Source organism: Trichechus manatus, unplaced genomic scaffold, assembly GCF_000243295.1.
Source record: "Trichechus manatus latirostris isolate Lorelei unplaced genomic scaffold, TriManLat1.0 scaffold00269, whole genome shotgun sequence".
Lineage (NCBI taxonomy): Eukaryota > Metazoa > Chordata > Mammalia > Sirenia > Trichechidae > Trichechus > Trichechus manatus.
This window is the reverse complement of record NW_004444205.1, coordinates 1,767,176-1,788,947: the sequence shown is the minus strand read 5'-3', so window position 1 is coordinate 1,788,947 and position 21,772 is coordinate 1,767,176. Positions and strand designations below refer to the sequence as shown.

The window sequence follows — 21,772 nt, the reverse complement described above, 5'->3', positions numbered from 1 at the left end:
CAGATCTGCAAAGGCAGAATTTTTATGAAAAAATACAGATTTAATTACTTTTTTAAATTGAAGTTTTAAGGCAAAAAACAAATCAGAAAAATGTAATGCATTGTTGATGTCGTTAACTATAAAATGTTTACACAAATCAATAAGATAAAAATGAATATACCAAGAGAAAACTGGGCAAACAGAATTAAAGTATGAAGAGAAACTGAATAGCAACCATGGATAACACTACCACCACCATAGAAGAACTGAATGTTAAAGGATTCTAGGTGAATTAAAAGATGAAGCCATTTTTAACTCCATTTAATTCATGTCTAATTTCACTCCTAAGATAGTAATAGGCAATTTATAAATTAAATACAAATAAACATAATATAAATTAGTAAATATAACATAAAAATTAAGATTCTCATTCTCAAAAAAAGCAAAGTTGGATTTAAAACAGAGAGTGATTAAAAATATATTGGATAAGTATTCTAATTATGTTATATTGCCATTCTTTTAAGTATTATTATTTCAAATAGATTTTTAATTCAGTATTTTTACCTGTTTTTCACTACAACTCTGTGTTGACATTTTTCAAACCTCATATATTCTTGTAGCAAAATTGTTCTTGATGATTTGCAATGGGGTGTGGCGTTCAGGATTTTGCCTACACCATAATGGAAATGGCTATTCACATATGCATTTCCAAAGTACTGTAAAAGCACGCACTATTCAGATACTGCAGCTTCTGTTGTACTCAATATTTTCTACTAAACTAAAAATCTTAGCCTTGTGACTTAGGAGTGAAATTAGACATGAATTAAATGGAGTTAAAAATGGCTTCATCTTTTAATTCACCTAGACTCCTTTAATATTCAGTTCTTCTATGGTGGTGGTAGTGTTATCCATGGTTGCTATTCAGTTTCTCTTCATACTTTAATTCTTTCTGAACTGCAAACATTTCTAGCAGCTTCTCTTGTTTTGTGAATGTGCACTTGAAGGATTTTATACTGTGAGTTGGCCAAGAAAGTACTCAACAATTATTTAAAGAAAAGAGACTGCAGCAAATCCTCAAAAAGCATGTTGGAAAGTATCAAGTGGTGCAGAGCTCTCTACTGTGCACTATAGCATACAAGGAAATAGGGTCCAGTCTTTGGTGCTGGAGAGAAGGATAGTATGAATCTTCTTGTCACTGTTTTCCTCACCTAGCCAGTTGCTATATGTATAGCCCACACCCCCTAACCTAGGTTGACGTTGCCTACTGTAGTTGGCTATTAGCTATGTTGGTAATAGAGTATTCAAGACTTTAAGCGTGACAGGCTTATGTTCATCTATTGTATCTGCCTTCTACTTATCTACTTAGGGTTTGACCCATTGCTCCCACTCAATCTCTCTACATGTTTCTTGGATCCATGGTTAATTAGTTAATTAATTAAACATTAGTGTGACCCTGTTAAAACTGATAGATCACATAACCCTTTTGCTCAAAACCCTCCAACAGCTCCTCATCTGGTTCAAAGTAAAAGCCAAAGTCCTAATTGTGCCTTCCAAGGCCATACATGATCTCTTCCCCTATTCTGTCCTTTCCTTTCTGACCTCATCTCCTATTACTTTCTCCCTTGTTTACCCCACTCCAGCCCAAAGAGACTCCTTGTAGTTCCTTTGATGCTCCTATCTACAGATCTTTGCGTTTTCCCTCCTTCTTGGACTTCTCTTCCTCCAGATATCTATCTACAGATTACCTCCCTTATTTCCTTAGGTCCTTAATCAAATGTCACCTTCTCAGTGAGGTTTTCCCTCATCCTATCTAAAATTTCAGCCCTCCTCCAAATATTCAAGTCTCCTTTCCTGGTCTAATTTTTAGACCACAGCATTTATCAGTTTATAAATAAATAAATAAACCGTTGATGTCCAGTTGATTCCAACTCATGGTGACCTCATGTGCTACAGAGTAGAACTGAGCTCCATAGGGTTTTCTTGACTGTAATCTTTTATGAAAGCAGATCGCCAGGTTTTTCTTCTGGGGTGACAATGGGTGGGTTCGAACCACCAACTTTTAGGTTAGTAGCCAAGTGTAAACCATTTGTACCACCCCAGGACCTATCCGTTTACAACTTACATATTTTACTTATTTTCTCCCCTACTATACTATAAGCTCCCTAAAGGCAAGAATTTTGGTCTGTTTTATTGATTTGGGTATCCACTGCACCTAGAACAATACCTATCACATAGTAAAACCAGAAAAACCAGACCTGTTGCTGTTGAGTCGATTCGGACTCACAGCGACCTTATAGGACAGAGTAGAACTGCCCTATGGGGTTTCCAAGGAGTGGCTGGTGAATTCGAACTGCCCCATAGTAGCACTCAATAAATAATTTTGAATGAATGAATGAATTTATGGAGCATACATATAAAGTTGAACAGAACATGAAACCTGCCTTTGGAAGAACTCTGGGTCTAGCACACTTGAAAAAGAGGTAAACAAAAAAGTAGAACCGTGAACCAAGTTCTAAAACAGAGGAACGCGCATGCACTATAGAAAAAGGAACAGGAACTCACCTAAGTCTACCTAGAGAGAGGAAGGAAAGGCTTCATGGAGGAGGGAACTCTGGAGCTAAACCTGGTCGTTGTGTTCTGGTTTCCTCCCCTGTGGTGGTTCTTGGGCCTTGACTTGGTGATGGCCTGCTGAGGGTCAATTCCAGGGATGCTTCTTCTGGCCTTAGTCCAAGGAGAGTTGTATAAAATTGGAGTGGCAAATTGGAAATGGCACTGGCTTTGGAGTCAACTGGGTTTAGTTTGGAATCTCACATTCACAGTGGAATCATGGGAAAATCCTGGACTCTGCCAGTTCTCTCTTTTTCTCCCTGAGTGTCACATAATGCCTTTTGCTCCCTTTTCTCGAAACATGTGAGATGAAATCAAAGTTCCGTTTTTGTTACTAACTTACAAAAGCACAGTTACTCTGAACAACCTTGTCTTGTTAGCTGTTTTTCTGTTTAAAACTTGTTGAAAAGTGTCCTTAAGTTATTTGGGGGAAATATTCCTATTTCACACACTTTTCACTTCAAGAAAAGGTTAAGGCAACTTTTCCTCAAGGAGACAGAAAACAGAATAAAGTGAGATAAGATTCTAGGTGCCATTTTTAACTTCATTCTGCCAGTTCCATAAAATAATGTAACACTCTCCACCTCCTTCCCTTAGCTGCCACACTTCCTTCAGATCAGCAGGACTGCGGAGAGGACCTTGCTGATTCTCAGGTCACACAACCTTCCATGGGGTCACAGTTGCTTTTTTGCTCATCTTTCAGAGAGGAAACAGTCTGAAACTGAGAACTAGACTGGTCTGACCATAGTAGGAGAGCAACTCTCACCATATTACGTTTTCCTTTTCCTCTCTCTTCCCCCTCCCTTAACTCCTCATGAGAGCTTTAAGGCTGTATTTTGCAAAGTCCAAGAATTAATAACTTAGAAATGGTTGAGAGACCCCTTGTTTTAGGCTTGTAGGTCCTAGGTTTATTCAAATAACTTAGGTTAAAGAAGAAAGACTCAACCCTTTAACAGGGCCCGTGGAGCCCTTTCTCCAGAACCCTCAACTCTGCCACTGACTACCTGTATATCTTTGGGTGACTTAACCATGCTGATGTTTCCTTTGAGGACTGGGGAATTGATGCCTACCTTGCAGGTTGGAAGGATTACCAGTAAGTGGTAGCTATTATTATTCCTTAGAAAGTAAACCATAATTATGGAGTATTAAACTTCTTTTTACATTCCCGTAATGTACCTTTTATTGAAGGATTCTTCTAGGATCTAGTATATCTACTATAAATGTTAGAGACTAAGGAGAATTTGTTCCCTGATGATAGTTCCATTCCAAGCGGACCTTTGCAATGTTTACATGCATTCAAACTTTTAAGAACCTCGTGTCATCCTAACAGAGGTAACAACAACCAAAAGATCTTACCATGTATCTTGTCAAAGGCATTGATCAACAAAACAATGATTATTTGCTGGCGAAATCACTACTCCCTGACACATATTTTCCTCTTAATGTTCCCAAGATGATAGAAGGCTTAAGATCTCAATTCTAGCAAATATATTTACTACTTCCAAACATTTATTAATTTGAAAACATATTTCAAATTATCCCTTAAAGATTACTGCAGATATGACTTTCTGAAAGGCACATTCCAAGTTTATCTAACCTCATTCATTTCAGGGTTTAACTTTTGTATACTGGATGTTTTTGGCCTCCCCTTCCTCCTAAGTTCCCCCTTTGTTGCAGATGCATACAAGCCCCAGTTACTGTAGCTGTAGGTTCTCAGCTGTCCCCTTTTCAAGGGGACCCTACATCCAAATGACTGACTGATGGCATGGGGGAGAGTGTACAGAAAGTAGGCCCTCTTGAAGGCAGGCCCTCTTGCTTCAAGGTGGGATCAACTCTGTGGTCCAATCTATGCTACAGAGGTTTCTGTGGGATCAGATGGAAGCAAATCTCCAGCTGAGACGGTGTCCTTGCTTAATTCCCACCCCCACCCTGCTTCCATAACTTCCTTACTCCTGAGAGCACTCCCTTAATAACTAACATGCACCCAAATCCTTTTCACAAGCTCTGCTTCTAGCAAACCTCACCAGCAACAATTTCACATAATACATTGGTCTGTATCTTGCCATGTTTGTGGGAAGATGGGGAAGAATTTGAAGAAAAGGGACATAGAATGTGGACTTGGTGAATATAAAAATGGTATTCAAGAGAACTGGAGAGTAAAATAACTAGACCAATGTTTCCCAAAAGTTCAGTTAAAAATACAAATTTCTGGGTCTCATTCAGACTCATTGAATCAGGGTCTCCAAAGTAGGGGCTTGAGATGCTGTAGATTTAAAAGGCAACCCGGGCGATTTTTTATCATCAGTAAATCTGGGATCCACTGGACTAGAACAGACCAGAGCAGAAATCCTGTAACGGACAAGATAGCAAATATTCCAGGCATGCAGGCCATATGGTCTCTGTCACAACTACTCAACTCTTGCGGTAGCACAAAAGCAGCCACAGACAATACATAAACAAATGAACATAGCCGTGTTCAAATAAAACTTTATTTACAAAAATGAGTGGTGTGGGAGATGAAAATGTTTTGAAAATAGATAGAGGGAATGGTTGCATAATATTGTGAATTTTCTAAATGCCAATGAATTGTGCACTTTAAAATGGTTAATGTGATGTAAATTTCATCTGAATAAAAAATTGGTGGTCGGTTGGATTTGACACAAGAGCCACGGTTGCTGATCCCTAGACTAGAGCATAAGGGGCATACAAGTGGTTTACTCTTCTATAATAATTTGGTTGCAAATGTTTGGTACTACTCTTTTCTTCAGCAGAATGTTCACATAATGTTGATCAGGCGAAAAACCTTCCCAGAAGTGTAAAACCATTTTGATTTTTCTCACCGCATTCTCAATCTTTGAATGTCACTGGCCTTGCCATGAAGTAATTTAAACGTGCATTTCAGAGGGGAGATAGTTTCTAGAGGCCAAGTCTGTTAGTCTTTCATGCTAATTCATAATATTGCCAGAGGCCTTTCCATCAGGACAGATTTCAACTACTGCAAGGAGAGATGTGGACATATTTAATTCTCTTGTAGTGTGTGCGTGGGCGGGATCGCTGGCATTCAATATGGAAAATAAAAGTTGTGCATTTTTACTGCATTTACTCTGGGTAGATATGAGGCTACTTGAGTCTTTTGTTGTCTGAACAGTATCTGATTAACTTTATGAAGACTTATTAATAGCCTGCCTTTTGTTCATTAAGGTTTTATGTTCCTCTTACAAACTATATGTTGTTATCATCTCAATGAACAATATCAATGTTTGGCATAGATGTACTGCAAAATAAACAATTTTAAATTCAAATCAGTTCTCTTTAATTAGGTTCTCACGTTTTATCACCACATTAGAACATACTGAATACAATTCTGTTCGATCCAGGTAACTCACATTCCTTTTCAGGTGACCCTGAGAACAGCATCAAACATGCTCAGCTCTGCAGCCAGACTATTTACCATTAGGCTGGGACTTTGGCTACTTGGAATACATTTAATTCAAGTAAACACGAATAGCAACAGCTTTCTCATCAAATTAGCTTTAGCCTCTAAACTCTGGCCCACATATGTTTATTCTGAATATCACTGCTTGTCTGCAGATTTGTTACCTGCTGCTTTGCTCCTGAGAGTCATTTCAGCAAGGTTTGGAACTCTTTCAGGTCTGCCTACAGGAAATATTTTCAGGAAATCTCAGGTCTACCTTGCATTTAGCATTTGTGATGTTTGAGAAATTTAGTGCTTAAAAGTAAACTCAATTAAAAGTCCCACTGAGTGGACTAGGATTGATGACCATCTGGTGAGAAGCCAGTATATATTACTTAGATGATCACAAGCAAAGGTCTCCAGGGACCAACTTTAATGCATATATATGTACAAACTCTTCTTGCTGGATCCTTGAATTTTTTTTTTTTTTCACGGTATGCAACCCACTTTCCGTGGCTCTGGGATGAAATGGCCAAGGACTGACCCTTTCTTGGACCCATCTACTCTCTGTACTGAATGCTGTGGTCCACCACTCAAGATCGAGGCACCTATTTCCCTAGCAGCTAGGAAAACTGGCTTATACCTTGCAGCTGTGTCCCTCTTCAAGAGTCCCTCAGCCAAAATGAAATCCTTCACCCAATGTTATGCCTGTTTCAGTGGAAAACCTGTATCTGCTGACTGATCCCTCTCCTTAATCCTGAACAGCTCTGAAGGGACAGTCCCTCTCTGGAGAGCCCCATGGGTTCACATGAGGTCTTCATCTGCCCAGTTCTTCTCCCCTCCCTTCTTCACTGGTGTTTCCAGGAATATGCCCCAATGAACCTTCTATCCACAAATATCCATCTCAGAGTCCCTTTACCCTGGGAAAACACAGCAATGACACCTTCCAAGGCTCAGATGGAAGCTTCTATGGCTTCAAATTCTCAGCACTGATGCAGCATAGTATCAATCATGTTGTAATTGCACGTTTACTTATCTATGACTACATGGTGGGCAGCTTGAAGAGAGAGATTGGGTCTTTATTATTTCCCACCTACCACATATTACCTGGTACATTCAAAAGCATTCAATACAAGTTTGTTCAATAAGTTAACATGAAGTGACTGGAAACCAGAGATTGATAGATACAAGGCTCTGGCCGTGTTCCCTAGAAGCATAGTCTTAAATAGAGATTTTGTTGAAGTAATTTACTGAGAGAGTACTGTAAGGAGAAGGAAGAGGGAAGGAATCAGGATAGGGTAGAAAAGAAAAGCTAAGCCAGGATGTGGTTTCCAACAGTGACCAGTTTAATTCTGATCTCACCAGGCAGATCTGGAGCATGAATAAAACAATAGAGTTAGTCAGTCCCACCTTGAGGCAAGAGGATCAGCTTTTTGTACGCTGGTGGCTATCAGTCACTGACCATGTTCTGCCCTGAGAAGAGCAGATGGGACATATAGCCTCCTGGGACAAAGCAGCTCCTATTTGGACTAGACCAAAGAGTGGCTGGTTTCCAGACCACCAGCATCAGTACCATTTGGGAGCTTGTTAGAAATTTATAAATTCTGAGGCCCCACCTCAGACATACTGAATCAGAAATTCTGGAGGTGGAGACCAGCTATCTATTTTAGTAAGCCTTTACGTGTTTCAGATGCAACCTAATTAGTTGAGAACTATTGGCCTGAGGCAATTCTCCAGAAAAGAGGGAGAGTAGTTATGAGTTATAACCTAACACTCCCAGCAGCTGGGGATGGGCTCATGTGCAGGTTAAGAGCATCTGGGTGGGATACCAACAGTATCTATTACAGTTGATAATCAAGGAATTTTCCAGCAGCCAAAAACAGGAAGATATCCACACAAATCCTTTAGATCACAAAGGAGGATGCCCCAAGATACGTGAGGAGAATCAAATGGGGTACCTGGAAACAAAATTATCTGAACCTGTTTGAGTATACAGGCAGTGTCTGTGGAGGTAGCAAGATTGGGGATTATGGAAATAATTATATTGTTTGAAATGAACTCGAGGGCAAGGCTGAGAATCAAGGCAGAGCTATAGACCAGCTTGCTGGATATGAGGAAAAGTCCTGATCTCAGTGGCAAGGCAAGAACTTTATTATCAGAACAGAAGCATAACATAAGAAGAGGATAAGCAGCAAGGTTGACTCAGTGGTGACTCTTCCTTTTCCAGGCATAGAGCTCCTTATATTTTTCCTGACCTCGAACAGGATTCATCCTAGAATCTGAGGAAGCTAAATTCTAAAATGGGTTTTTAGCTAGTTTTGGCAAATTAAGGTTAGAGAGAAATAAACTCAGAAAGTCCAGCAGATCATGACTGTCTCATTCCAAACCAATACATTAAAATGTTATATGAAATGTCCTAGAACTGAGAATTATATCAAACTTCCAGAAACAGTCCTACATAATAGACTATTCTGTCTTTGTTATGAGATCTCCAAACTACTTCACTGTAATTTAGGTCCAAAATGATAGGCTGTTACAATAAAATAATTTACTGTTTGGTTTACATGAAAACGAGATGGAACTGACTTTGATTTCTAACTCCCTAAACTTTCATAAGCTCTTATGGCCTGACAAGCCTACAAAATAAAGGAGGAATTCAGGAGGTGAAAAAGTGATTGTCATTCTATTAGGCAACAAAAGAAAAGAAAATATACACAAATACAGATGAAAACAGTGGGAGAATATGTTTAGTAACTGAAATGCAGATTTTGTTCTTAATGGAGTCCTTATCTCATAGTAAGTAAAAAATCTGCTCTTGAGCTGATTAATCAGCAGTGGCAGACATATAGCTGTTGCTATATGGCACACTACTGTCTCAGCATATATTTACTAACTGGCCTGTAATTACTTTTCTGGAACATTACCCAACACTGTTTTAGAGGAAGAAAGAATTCATTCTCTGTGAAAAAAAAAATATATATAGACCTTGTTTCTGGCAGACAACGATAGCCAGCTCTATCATTTGGAATGGTAGATGTAAACTTAAAAAAAAAAATCTATATCTATGATTTTTTTTTTCAAAACGAGTTTCAACACTGGCTATTTTAAGTACTCTCTGGGTTATTCATTAAATACATGAGTCAATAAATCACATTACTACTAGAAGCTATGGGATCTCTGCATCTTTCATTTCCACATGGATGTGCAGTGACCATGAATTGACTTCTAAATCATATCTAAACTCTTCTTCACACTAGCAGTCTATACCAAACAAACAAACAAACCAAAAAAAAAACAACAACAAAGAAAGAACAGTTGCCGTCAAGTTGATACCAACTCATGGGAACCCCGTAGGCTGCAAAGCAGAAGAGTGCTCCATAGGGTTTTCAAGGCTGTGAACTTTCTGAAGCAGATCGCCAGGCCTTTCTTCTGCGGTGCCTCTGGATGGGTTCCAACCACCAACCTTTCAGTTAGTAGTCAAGTGCTTTGGGGTTCTCAAACTTGAGCATGCATCCTGAAACTCATGCCGCTGGGTTCCGCCCCTAGAGTTTCTGATTCAGTAGGCCTGGGGTGGAGCTCAGGAATTTCCATTTCTAACAAGCTCCCGGGTGATGCTTCTGCTGCTGGTCTAGGAACCACACTTTCGGATCACTTCTCTGCCTTTTCCACTCTCTGCTTCTCTTCAACAACCACTTTATCGGATCACTTTTCTCGTTCCTCCCCTAAGAAAATCCTTTGCTCTAGTCAAATTAACCCAACTGCCCAGTACATTCTTAAAATTTAATCAAGTCCCATCTGTATTTTCAGATTACCCACTGTACTTGGTACAGAACTGTAGATTTAGTACAAAGTGAAAACCATTTCATATGTATAATATTGTAATAATTATTATGTTTATTACAAAATTTATATGTATTAAATATTGATGACTATAAGAAATATTTTCTTTACAGATTAAAATATAAAGTCACATGCCATCAAGGATGAGTGACCCTTTTTAAAACAAATTTCAACACCTAGCGTTGTGCCTGCATGTTGCAGGCACTTAATATTTGTTAAATGAATAGCTGATGGAATCTAGTTTAGCCTTCCACTCAAATCACGAAGCTCCTCTACAAATTAGAATTGAGGCTTCATCATGTTTAGATAATTTAATTGGCTAAAAAAATTAACTTTGGTTCAACTGAAAGAAACCTGACTTTCAAAAGTTCAGTGGTTCTGATTTATGGAGCAAATTAACCTTATTCTGGTTCCATGTAACAGCTATTCAAGTATTTGAACTCATTTGTCCATGGTACAAGTCTCCTGTTTACAGTATAAATATCCTCTCTAGCCCTTCAACTCACTCTCATGTAAGAGTTTTCAGATCCTTCATCAACCTAGTTACTCACATCACAATACAGTTTGATTTATCAATACCCATCTTAATTTTAACACAATGCACCAGTGCAGAATCCACAAGGAATCCACCCTCTCCTTTGATTTGGAACTGTCTTCTATTCATATGGGCTGTGTATCCATGAAATGTTTAAGCAGACACAGCACACTTACATGTGGTCATCATCAACTAACTCCTAACAATATAAGTATACTCAAGTCTGCATTTACACAATAGAGTTTTTGAACCTAAGTGTAGAATTTCATATGTAGACTTGATAAATACCTCCTTTATCAGATTTAACTCATTATTTTGATCTATTAAAAAATTTTTGAGTCTTGATACCATTCTCCAATGTACGAGTTTCTGGTCCTCTTTCATAAGCATCTATTTTCATTTAATATGCTAGCTATGTATGGCTTCATTCCCTTGGAATCTTGTATTTTCCTTATAAATTCTCAATTGGAACATTTAAGTCACCTTAAGTCATTTGCTGTTCTTTCATAAATGGATATTTTGGATAGCACCTTAGTTTTTAGTTAATATATTGATAAAATATAGAAAGAAGAGATGATTACGTAGTTGTTTAGGGATGAGAGTTGAGGGCTGGGGATCAAGAGTTGTACTTTAAGTGTTCCCAATTCAGATTTTACCTAATTCACAATCTTATTTGAAGTGAACCATGCTTGCTATCACTATCCTAATGTCGGAATAGGGTAACACCACTTCTCACCAACAGAAAGCAAACTAGGTTATCAGCATAAGATTTATGGTTATCCTCTTTTATTTGGAGCCCTGGTGGCACAGTAGTTAAGCGCTCACTGCTAACCAAATTGTTGGGAATTCGAACCCAGCAGCTGCTCCTTGGAAACCCTATGGGGCAGTTCTACTCAATCCTCTAGGGTCACTATGGGTCAGAATCAGCTTGACGGCAACTGGTTTTGGTTTTGGTATCTTCTTTATTTAAGGTAGTTCAGCTACAAGAACTAGCTTATATCCGCAAACAGCTATGCGGTGTGTAACTATAAACTGTATATAACTAGACAGTAAGTCACAATAGGAATAAACACATCCAATTTCTTTTCAATATACTAACATAGATTTTAGCATAATGTTTAAAAATATAAAGGTGATATAATTTGTAGTTTTTAATGTAGGGAAAACTCATAAATCCATTTACTCATTTAAACCACTTCTATAGGGTTGCTGTAAGTCGGAATTGACTCGATGGCAACGTGTTTTGACATAGTCTATCTTTGTAATGTCGCTGGAATCCCTCTGTTGGGGGCCCAGGTGGTATCCTGGCTGTTTCGGCCCCTGCCCTGGTCTGGACTGATGAGCCACAGCATGGACTGAGCTGGGGTATCAGGGGCCAGGCAGGTGACGAAAATGTGGGACACGGCCACTTGGAGAGGAATTTCCTGATTCTTAGACTTAGGCAAATGATTCCATCTTTTAAAGGACGCTCTCCAGACAGGATCCTGTCAAAGAGGCCCAGGCTTCGAGTACAATGTGGGGCCATGTGCATGAGAGCCTGCTCCAGTGCCATCTTGCATTTCCCTCATTATATTCAGGCCACCAATAGAAAGGACCGCCTCCCATGACACAGGCCCCATACACGTGCCTTTTGGGCACATTGTGGCCAGTGAGAAATGGCATAGGTCACAGCTGGTGCAGGGGATGCAAGGGAAAATTAAACTCGTTTTTGAGGATCACCTGACACCGGTACATTTTTACTTGTCTACCAGATCCTGTATTCTTTATATCACCGAAGCCGATTCGGTGGCAGGAAATGGCTACAGAAGGAGGCTTGCTCGGATTAGAAATTCCAGTAATCTTCAAGGGACTGTACTAGTTGAAAAGACACAGATGAATGAACAGTACTTCCCAGCTTCACAGAAGTTTACTGTGCTGCACCTTGGGATGGTGTTGCTTCCCGTGGCCAGCCAGATGGAAGCGTCCTGCCTCATCATGGCAGTGAGTCCAAGAACAAACCAAAGAGCCCAATAAGAATACTTTTCTCAGGAAGACACATGCTCTGCTCTCTAAGCCATTCCTCCTTCAAACTGTGCAGCAGATCCTGGGAGTTGGAAAAGTTAAAGCTCCCTTTCTGCTTCAGAAATTCCCAAGTATCTAACAACTAAGTAATGCATCCATCCAAGAACTGAAGCAAGTCGTTGTACAAGCAGTAGTACAGCAAATTCACACGTTTTTCACACAGTCCCGGTGACGGCTTGCCTTATGGCATCTACTATATTTTCTCCTTCAGACTACACACTATGTAATTTCGTATTTAAAAACCAAGAAAATCTATTTCCTCTCACAGCAACTACTAAAAGATAAGGTGCAGCCTAAACTGGGCCTCACTCTCTGGGTTCAGGTCTTTAAGTTAGTGGGCACCAGGTGGCACTGTGCTCATTCTTCTAGGATGAAAAGGGCCTTTGGGGAATCTTCCTAAGAGAAACCAAAAAACCAAACCCACTGCCGTCGAGTCGATTCTGACTCACAGCGACCCTATGGAACAGAGAAGAACTGCCCCATAGGGTTTCCAAGGAGCCCCTGGAAGATTTGAATTGCTGACCTTTTGGTTAGCAGCTGTAGCTCTTAACCACTACACCACCAGGGTTTCTGAAGATAGTCAGTTTAATTTCGGGATTCTTATACTCGGCAGAAAGCCAGCTTGGGCAGATTTTAATACGTGACCTTAACCTACATCTATCATGGAAAAGTCTTCTAAAGCTGAATTCAGGTGGTGGATATGAACATCTAAAGAAAACAAACCTACAATTAAGCACTGTGTATCATAAGCCGCTTGGTCCTGGTGTCACTGCTGCTGTTCTTCAGGTCTCATCTACATTTACCTGTGCTTTGAGGCTGCCAATGGCTGCCAATGTAAATAACAATTGTACTGCATTTTCTTTCTTTCTTTTTATTTTGGTAGCTGTAGAGTTTGTTTATAATCACTAGGCAGGTCTTCTGAACACACAGAGCTTTGAGAAAGCCTAGTGTCTGAAGTTCCCATTTAAATATAAGAAGCTAATGTGTGAGAGAGGAAAATAACGTGTTTGTAAATCTATGGCTCAACAATGGCAGGGTATATAAGAAAATAGCAGGGGCAGCTGCATCTAGTGAGAGGAACTAGGAGCTGGGGACCAAAATGTAAAATTGTCTATCCAAAGAATAAAGACAATTAAAGATGTCATATGTTTTTTGTTTTTGTTTTTTTCCTCTTGATTTATTTATTTTTTATTGTACTTCAGGTGAAGGTTTACAGAACAAATAGTTTCTCATGAAACAGTAGTACACATATTGTTTTATGACATTGGTTAACAACCCCACGACATGTCAACCCTCTCCCTTCTCAACCTTTTTTTTTTCTGTTTGGTGAAAACATACATAGCCAAAGATACACCATTTCAAAAATTTCTACATGCACAGTTCAGTGACATCAACTACGCTCTTCCGATTGTGCTGCTATTCTCACTTTAGATGAAGGTTTACAGAACAAAATAGCTTCTCATTAAACAGTACACATGTTGCCCTATGACAATGGTTAACAACCTCACAACACATCAACACTATCCTTACTCAACCTTGGGCTTCCTATCACCAGCTTTCCCGTCTCCTTCTGCCTTCTAGCCCTTGTCCCTGGACTGCTGAGCCTCGTTAGTCCCATTTGGTTTTATGGGGTTGTCCACTCCCCGGCTGAACGGTGAACCTCAGAAGTGACTTCACCACTGAGCTAAAAGGGTGTCTGGGAGCCATACTCTTGGGGTTTCTCCAGTCTCCTTTAGGCCAGTAAATCTGGTCTTTTTTTTGTGAGTTAGAATTTTGTTCTACATCCTTCTCCAGCTCTGTCCAGAACCCTCTGTTGTGATCCTGGTCAGAGCAGTCAGTGGTGGTAGCCAGGCTAAAGATGTCATATGTTTTAAAAGGTACTAAGATAACTTGAGAAGCCCAAGTAACACAGTGGTTAAGAGCTAGGCTGCTAACCAAAAGGTCAGCAGTTTGAATCCACCAGTCGCTCCTTGGAAATCCTATGGGGCAGTTCTACTATGTCCTATGGGGTCATTAAGAGTCAGAATTGACTCGATGGCAATGGGTTTTTTTTTTTTTTTTTGGTTTAAGATAACTTGAAAGTCCTTTAACTTCTGCTTTGTGAAACGTTAGTAATTTTTAAAAACTCAAACAATAGAAATATTTTGTGCATTAGGATAGAAATCATTTGAAAGAGGAAGGAATTAAAATGAAATAAAAGTTAAAAAAAAAAACTTTAACTCAGCAAAAAGATGAAAATAACCAAAGGGCCCATCAATGGATGAATGGATAAACAAAATGTGGTACATACATACAATGGAATACCATGCAGCCATAAAGAATGATGACTCCTTGAAACATAACGTGGATGAATCTGGAGGACATTATGCTGAGTGAAATAAGTCAATCATAAAAACATAAATATTGTATGATCCCAATTTTATAAGAAGAGTCAGTATATATACAGAGACCAACGTTCGTTGGTGGTTATCAGTGATGGGTGGTGGGGAGGGGGGATTCACTTATTATTTTTGGTGGTAGGAAATGAAACACCAAACGTGGATGAAGTGTCTACAGCCAGACCCAGGTAAACGATGTCACTAAGATATACACAAGAAAAAAAGCACCTTTTAGTAATTGCTATGGCATATATAATTCTGCAACAACAACCAAAAATAGGTTTGTGTAGGTATATACGTACATATGTATGCATGCATATATGTGTATAGGTATGAATATGTAAATATATATGTGTGTGTATATAGGTGTATGCATATGTATATATGAACTATATGTTCTGCATCCTAGTTTGGTGAGTAGTGTTTGGGCTCTTAAAAGCTTGTGAACTTTCAAACAATGTCACTGAAAAGTATACAAGAAAAAAGGACCTGATGGTAATTGCTATGGCAGATATAATTTTGAAACAGGAAAAACAACCAAAAAACCTATGTGTGGCTATATATGTATATAAGTAAACATATATGTGTATGTTGTTATTAGGTGCTGTTGAGTTGGTTCCAACTCATACCAACCCTATGTATGACAACGAAAGTTATGGATACTTCTTAGACATAACCAAACACCTTGCGGGATTGATCTTCTGGGTTTGAAGTATTAGGACCATAGTCTTGTGAGACACGTCAGTCAGTTGGTATAATATTGTTCATAAAGTTATGTTATGCATCCTAGTTTGGTGACTAGTGTCTAGGTCTTAAAAAGCTTGTAGCCATCTAAGATACAACTATTGTTCTCTGCTCATTCAGAGCAAAAGAGGAAAAAGGAAAGCAAAAACTTGGAGAAGAAACTATAGGACAAATAGTCTACATGAACCATGGCTTCATCTACCCTGAGACCAGAAGAACCAAATGGTGCCTGACTGCCACTACCAACCATCCTGATCAGGGCCACAACAGACGGACCCTGAGAGAATGGGAGAAAAATGTGGAACAGAACTTCAAATTCTTAAAAAATCCAGACTTACTGGACCAGTTGAGACTGGAGGGCTCCCCAAGACTGTTGCCCTGAGATACTTTAAATCTTGAACCGAAACTATCCCGAGGTCACCTTTTAGCTAAATAACAGATTGGCTCACAAAATAAAGAACATCATTCATGAGTACTGTGCTTCTTTAAAAAATCATCTATATGAGAACAGTCAACAATCACTTTAAAAACAAAGATGAGAATGTAAGGAGGCAGGAAAACTAGATTACTGGAAACAGAACAACCAGAACGGAAATAATAAGAATGTTCATGCATTGTGAAGAATATAATCAACGTCACTGAACAATCTGAGTAGAAATTGTTCAGTGGAACCTAATCTGCTGTGTAAACTTTCACCGAAAACACAATCAAATGTTATTTAAAAAAATAAATAGAAATAAAAAATAGGGAACTTAACTGCTTAACTTGTAGGAAATATCTGATACTCTTAATAAATATTGTAAAAGAGAATATTTTCAGATATATAGTAACATGTACAAGCTTCAAATAGACTTTGAAAATACCCGAAGTGGGGCATGTATAAAGAAATGCTTCCTTGGTTTTTCAACATTTCACATAAAATAATGAGTAGAAAATTGTATACTTTTTTATGTTTTAAATCATGAAAAGCTAAACCTAAACAAAAATATTGTTTATTTGTACTCATCCTTCTATTCTTTTGCGGTATTTGAACAGGCAATCTGAAACCACCCTTGATTTAAAGATGTTAAGAATGAGTAGATCTGGCAATTCTAGACATGATATGGTATTGAAATGATTAATTAGAAGAAGCCAAAAACAAGCAAACAAACAACAAAAAAAACACCTTATATTTTACTTCACTTATCACACACACACACAAAAAAAAACAACCTTAAACTAAAAGAAAACTTGGGATCATTTTTCTCCTAACAAATAGCAAAAATAATAATTTTTAAAACATCCATATTTAGTAGTATGTAGACTGCTAAACTTAAAAAAATGATCAATAACTGCTCCCAAAGACTTCTTATTGCATTTTGTTTTGTCCCCTAAAACCAAATTAATTACCTTAAAACTGATTCAGTGCTAGCAACATAATACATATTTGATAAAATGATCTTGTATATTCCTTATTAATCAAAGACTGAATAGAATTAATAAAATGTCATAGTTCACTGAGCATTGCAGAAATCATTTAACCGAACAATGATGTTATACAGTGTTGAAGAGTAACAATTACTTTAAGTAATTATAAGATCGTAACTTTTGCACTAGGAAGGAAAGAGAATAATTAAAGAGTCTCAGAAGATCATAGAGTATCATTAAGCATACAATGTACCCATGTGTCTGGTTAAAAATAGTAACAATTGGAATCTTATTATTTATTTAATTCTTTATAAGCATCATGTCATTTTATCTTCAAAATAGCCCTAACATGGAGGCAGGGGAAAAAATAATTATTTCCAATTTACATATGAGGATACTTGGACCTGATAAATCTGACATATCCATTGCCTTTGATTCTATTTTGACTCATAGTGACCGTAGAGGACAGGGTAGAACTGTCACATAGGGTTTCCAAGGCTGAAATCTTCATGGAAGCAAACTGCCACCTCTGGTCGGTTCCAGCTGATGACCTTTTGGATAGTAGCTGACTGCTTTAACCACTGCACCACCCAAAAACCAAAACCCACTGCCTGGAGTAGATTCTGACTCGAAGTGACCCTACAGGACAGAGTAGAACTGCCCCGCAGAGTTTCCAAGGCTATAAATCTTTATGGAAACAGACTGCCACGTCTTCCTCCAGCAGAGCCACTGGTGGGTTCAAACCACTGACCTTCTGCAGCTAAGCGTTTTAACCACTGCACCACTGGGGCTCTTCAAATCTAACAAAGGAGATCTAAATCTTTTATAAAAAAAATACACAATTTTATTAAAAGATACAACAAAGGCTTAAATGAGTGGGGAAATATTTACTGTGCTCATGGATAGGAAGACCCAAAATTGTAAAGATGGTGATTTTTCAAAATAACCTATAAATTAGATTCAACTTTTTTTTTAAAAAAGGAACTTCAATAGGAATTTTCATAGAATTTGATAAACTGATCCTAAAATTCATGTTTAATAGCTAAGGCTTATAATAGAATAGCAAATTAAGGAGACTAACAAAGGATAACTCTTGATAGTGATCAGATATCAAGACTTACTATAAATTTCTTATATGAAACTATGTTAGTTAAGGTAATAAGGTATACACACAGGAATGGGAAAAAAGAAAACAGATAACCCAGAATCAGGTCCAAACATTTTAGGAAACTTTTTATGTGATAAACGTCATTAAAAATAAGAGAAGAACACAAAAAGAAACAATCTTTGATGGTTACAAGGGAGGGGAGGGGTGGGGATGGAGAAACACTAAATAGACAATAGATAAGTGGTAACTTTAGTGAAGGGTAAGACAGTACACAATACTGCGGAAGCCAGCACACCTTGCTCCGGGTAAAGTCATGGAAGCTCCATAGACACATCCAAACTCCCTGAGGGATCAAATTACTGGGCTGAGGGCTGTGGGAACCAAGGTCTTGGGGAACGTCTAGTTCAATTGGCATAACACAGTTTATAAAGAAAATGTTCTACATTCTACTTTGGTGAGTAGTGTCTAGGGTCTTAAAAGCTTGTGAGTGGCCATCTAAGATACTCCACTGGTCTCACCCCATCTGAAGCAAGGCAGAATGAAGAAAACCAAAGACATAAAGGAAAGATTAGTCCAAAGGACTAATAGACCACAGCTACCACAGCCTCCACCAGACTGAGTCCAGCACAACTAGATGGTGCCCGGCTACCACCACTGACAACACTGTTAGGGATCACAATAGAGGGTCCTGGACAGAGCTGGAGAAAACCGTAGAACAAAATTCTATAGCCACAAAAAAAGACCAGACTTACTGGTATGACAGAGACTGGAGAAACCCTGAGAGTATGGCCCCCGGACATCCTTTTAGCTCAGTAACAAAGTCACTCCTGAGGTTCACCCTTCAGCCAAAGATTAGAGAGCCCCATAAAAGAAAATGAGACTAATGGGGCACAACAGCCCAGGGACAAGGACTAGAAGGCATGAGGGGACAGGAAAGCTGGTAAGAGGGAACCCAAGATTGAGTAAGGACAGTGTTGACATGTTGTGGGGTTGGTAACCAATGTCATAAAACAGTATGTGTACTAATTGTTTAATGAGAGGCTAGTTTGTTCTGTAAACCTTCATCTAAAGTACAAAAAAAAAGTATAGGAGAACAAATGGGCAACACCTGCCCAAAAGCAAAGACGAGAAGGCAGGAAAGGACAGGAAAATGGGACGAACGGGAACAGGCAACCTGGAGTAGAGAAAGGGAGAGTGCTGACACATCACTGGGATTGCAACCAATGTCACAAAACAATTTGTGTATAAATTGTTGAATGAGAAACTAACTTGCTCTGTAAACTTTCACCTAAAGCACAATTAAAGAAAGAAAGCAATACACAGGGCAGGGAAAGACTTCTATGGTCATCCAGGATGGGGGCTAGGATTATTTAAAAAAAAAAAAAGTGAAGAAAAGGTAAACTGTTCAGTAAAAAATTCTAATATAATCAACTATCTATGTGAAAAATATAAAATGATATTCCTACTTCACACTAGGGGGCTAGGATTATTAAAAAAAAAAAGTGAAGAAAAGGTAAACTGTTCAGTAAAAAATTCTAATATAATCAACTATCTATGTGAAAAATATAAAATGATATTCCTACTTCACACTAGGGGGCTAGGATTATTAAAAAAAAAAAGTGAAGAAAAGGTAAACTGTTCAGTAAAAAATTCTAATATAATCATCTATGTGAAAAATACAAAATGATATTCCTACTTCACACTAGACATAAAAATCCTAAACAGAAAAGGTTCAGATTGAAAAAAAATAAATTTTTTAAATAAAATATTTCTGAGTATATTTATGTCATGAGGAAATAAAGCACTTTTTAAAGAAAAGAAACAAACAAGATAAATGAATTTGATTGTCTTAAAATTAATAGTAACAGAAGTCATCAGAATCTAAGTGAAAACCAAAGCAAAGAGTAGAATAAGACATTTGCAACTGATATAACAGACAAAGGATAGAGTTCAGGATATTAAAAAACCCTTTTAAATCTGGACCATGTGTATGCCATATGGTAAATTTGTGAGTATTGTTCTGTATGTACACGCACTGCAATGACCCGCAAAGTCAGTAAACTTGAATTCCTGGTTCCAGTAAAGAATTCCTCATCTGGAGTGCTGCTTTTTACTATCTGTGAAACTCTTGGCCAGTGAGGAAGGAGAGATAGATAGACAGACAGACAGACAGACAGACAGACATGGAGATATGAACTGAATAGACAAATGAAATGTGCTTGTCTTGTGTACTCAGAGAAATTAAACAACTACAAAATATTTCAACTTTAACAGACAGTCAAACATTCAAGAAGGAGAACACAAGTTGTACTGAGGAATTTAAGTAACCATGCTGGTAGGAATATAAATTGGTTCAGTCACTTCGGAAAACAATTTGATGAAAACTAGTAAGTATAAACATGGGAAAACTCTCTGCCTTGGGAATTTCACTTCTAGGTGTCTATCCAGAGAAGTGCTTGCATATGTAACAAAAATTCACATATGAGAATGTTCGTAGTGGAACTCTTCATAATAAGGAAAAATATAACAGTTCTCAGTAGGGCAAAAGAGAAATAAACTGTGGTCAATTCATACAATGGAATATATTTTACAGTAGTTAAAATAAACGAACTATATTTAGCTGTGGCAACATGGTGAAATCTCAAAATCTTAAGCCTGAGCTGTATCTGTGACCTTTTAATTCTTTAAAAATATAGTACAGAGAGAGAGAGCTGAAGAAAATGAGGCAAAATGTTAACATCTGCGAAATCTGCACGGAGTTGTATGGATCTATAATACTGTTTTCCCTACTTTTCTATATGTTTGAAATGATTCAGAATCAATTGTGTATCCATTAACCAAAGAAATAAAGCTTTTGAGAGTTGGTCAATTTTCATTATTGGATATAGTTATGTTCTAGAAAGACCCTAAAACACTGAATTCGTCAATAGGATCTCAGCTGGGAATGGGTGCATGTCCACAAATGACCACAAAAGCGTCACATATTGATTTTGGGGTTACAAAAAAGTTTTAGCAAGTAGGCAGATTTGCAAATATGGAATCTGTGAATAATGAGGATCAACTGTATATATATATATATATATATATATATATACACATATATTACTGTATACATTTTCACTGGCAATTAAAGTTGGAATCAGGAGAGCAGCTGTATTCTTTGAGTCCCACTTTAACGAGATGATACATATTTGCAGAGTGCAACATAGCAGTCTTTCTTTGGGCAAATCAACTCTGTAGACTAAATAATAAATGTTATTCACCAAGGAGAAGGCAGGATTTTTTTTTTTTTTTTTTTTTGGTTAGGCTGGGCAACATGAAGTTATACAAGTTTCATTCTTTAGTGTTCTAAAATTATGAATCTCTAAGAGTGGGACATACTATATGTATCATTTCTCACATTTGCTTAACTATCAAAGCATTTGTGGAGAAGCATCATGCAGTTATGGTTGTCTGTGGAAAACAATTTAGGAAATGCTACCTTCAGGGTATGAAGAGCTTTAAAAAATATATTAAACTTGTTTATAACACAAACCTTGAGGAATTCTATCCCATTCCCTTATCATTAATATTAACAATATGGCTCCAATTCCATCCAGGTATCAAGTAGCAGTTCAATTCCGTGTTTTCTGACTCCAAATATAGCACTGGAAAGGAAGGGATTTTGTGGGTAGGATTCCGGAGATGTGGGTTTGAGT

The 21,772-nt window shown here is 38.0% G+C and overlaps 1 protein-coding gene and 1 pseudogene across 1 annotated transcript in view; one reads left to right on the top strand and one right to left on the bottom strand.

Moving 5' to 3' along the window:
- IL1RAPL1 (interleukin 1 receptor accessory protein like 1) overlaps positions 1 to 21,772 on the bottom strand; it is a 1,482,206-nt gene that overhangs the window by 291,972 nt on the left and 1,168,462 nt on the right. The gene's annotated exons all lie outside the window — the stretch shown is intronic.
- Positions 4,665 to 12,609, top strand: LOC111819101 (Fanconi anemia core complex-associated protein 24 pseudogene; annotated as a pseudogene).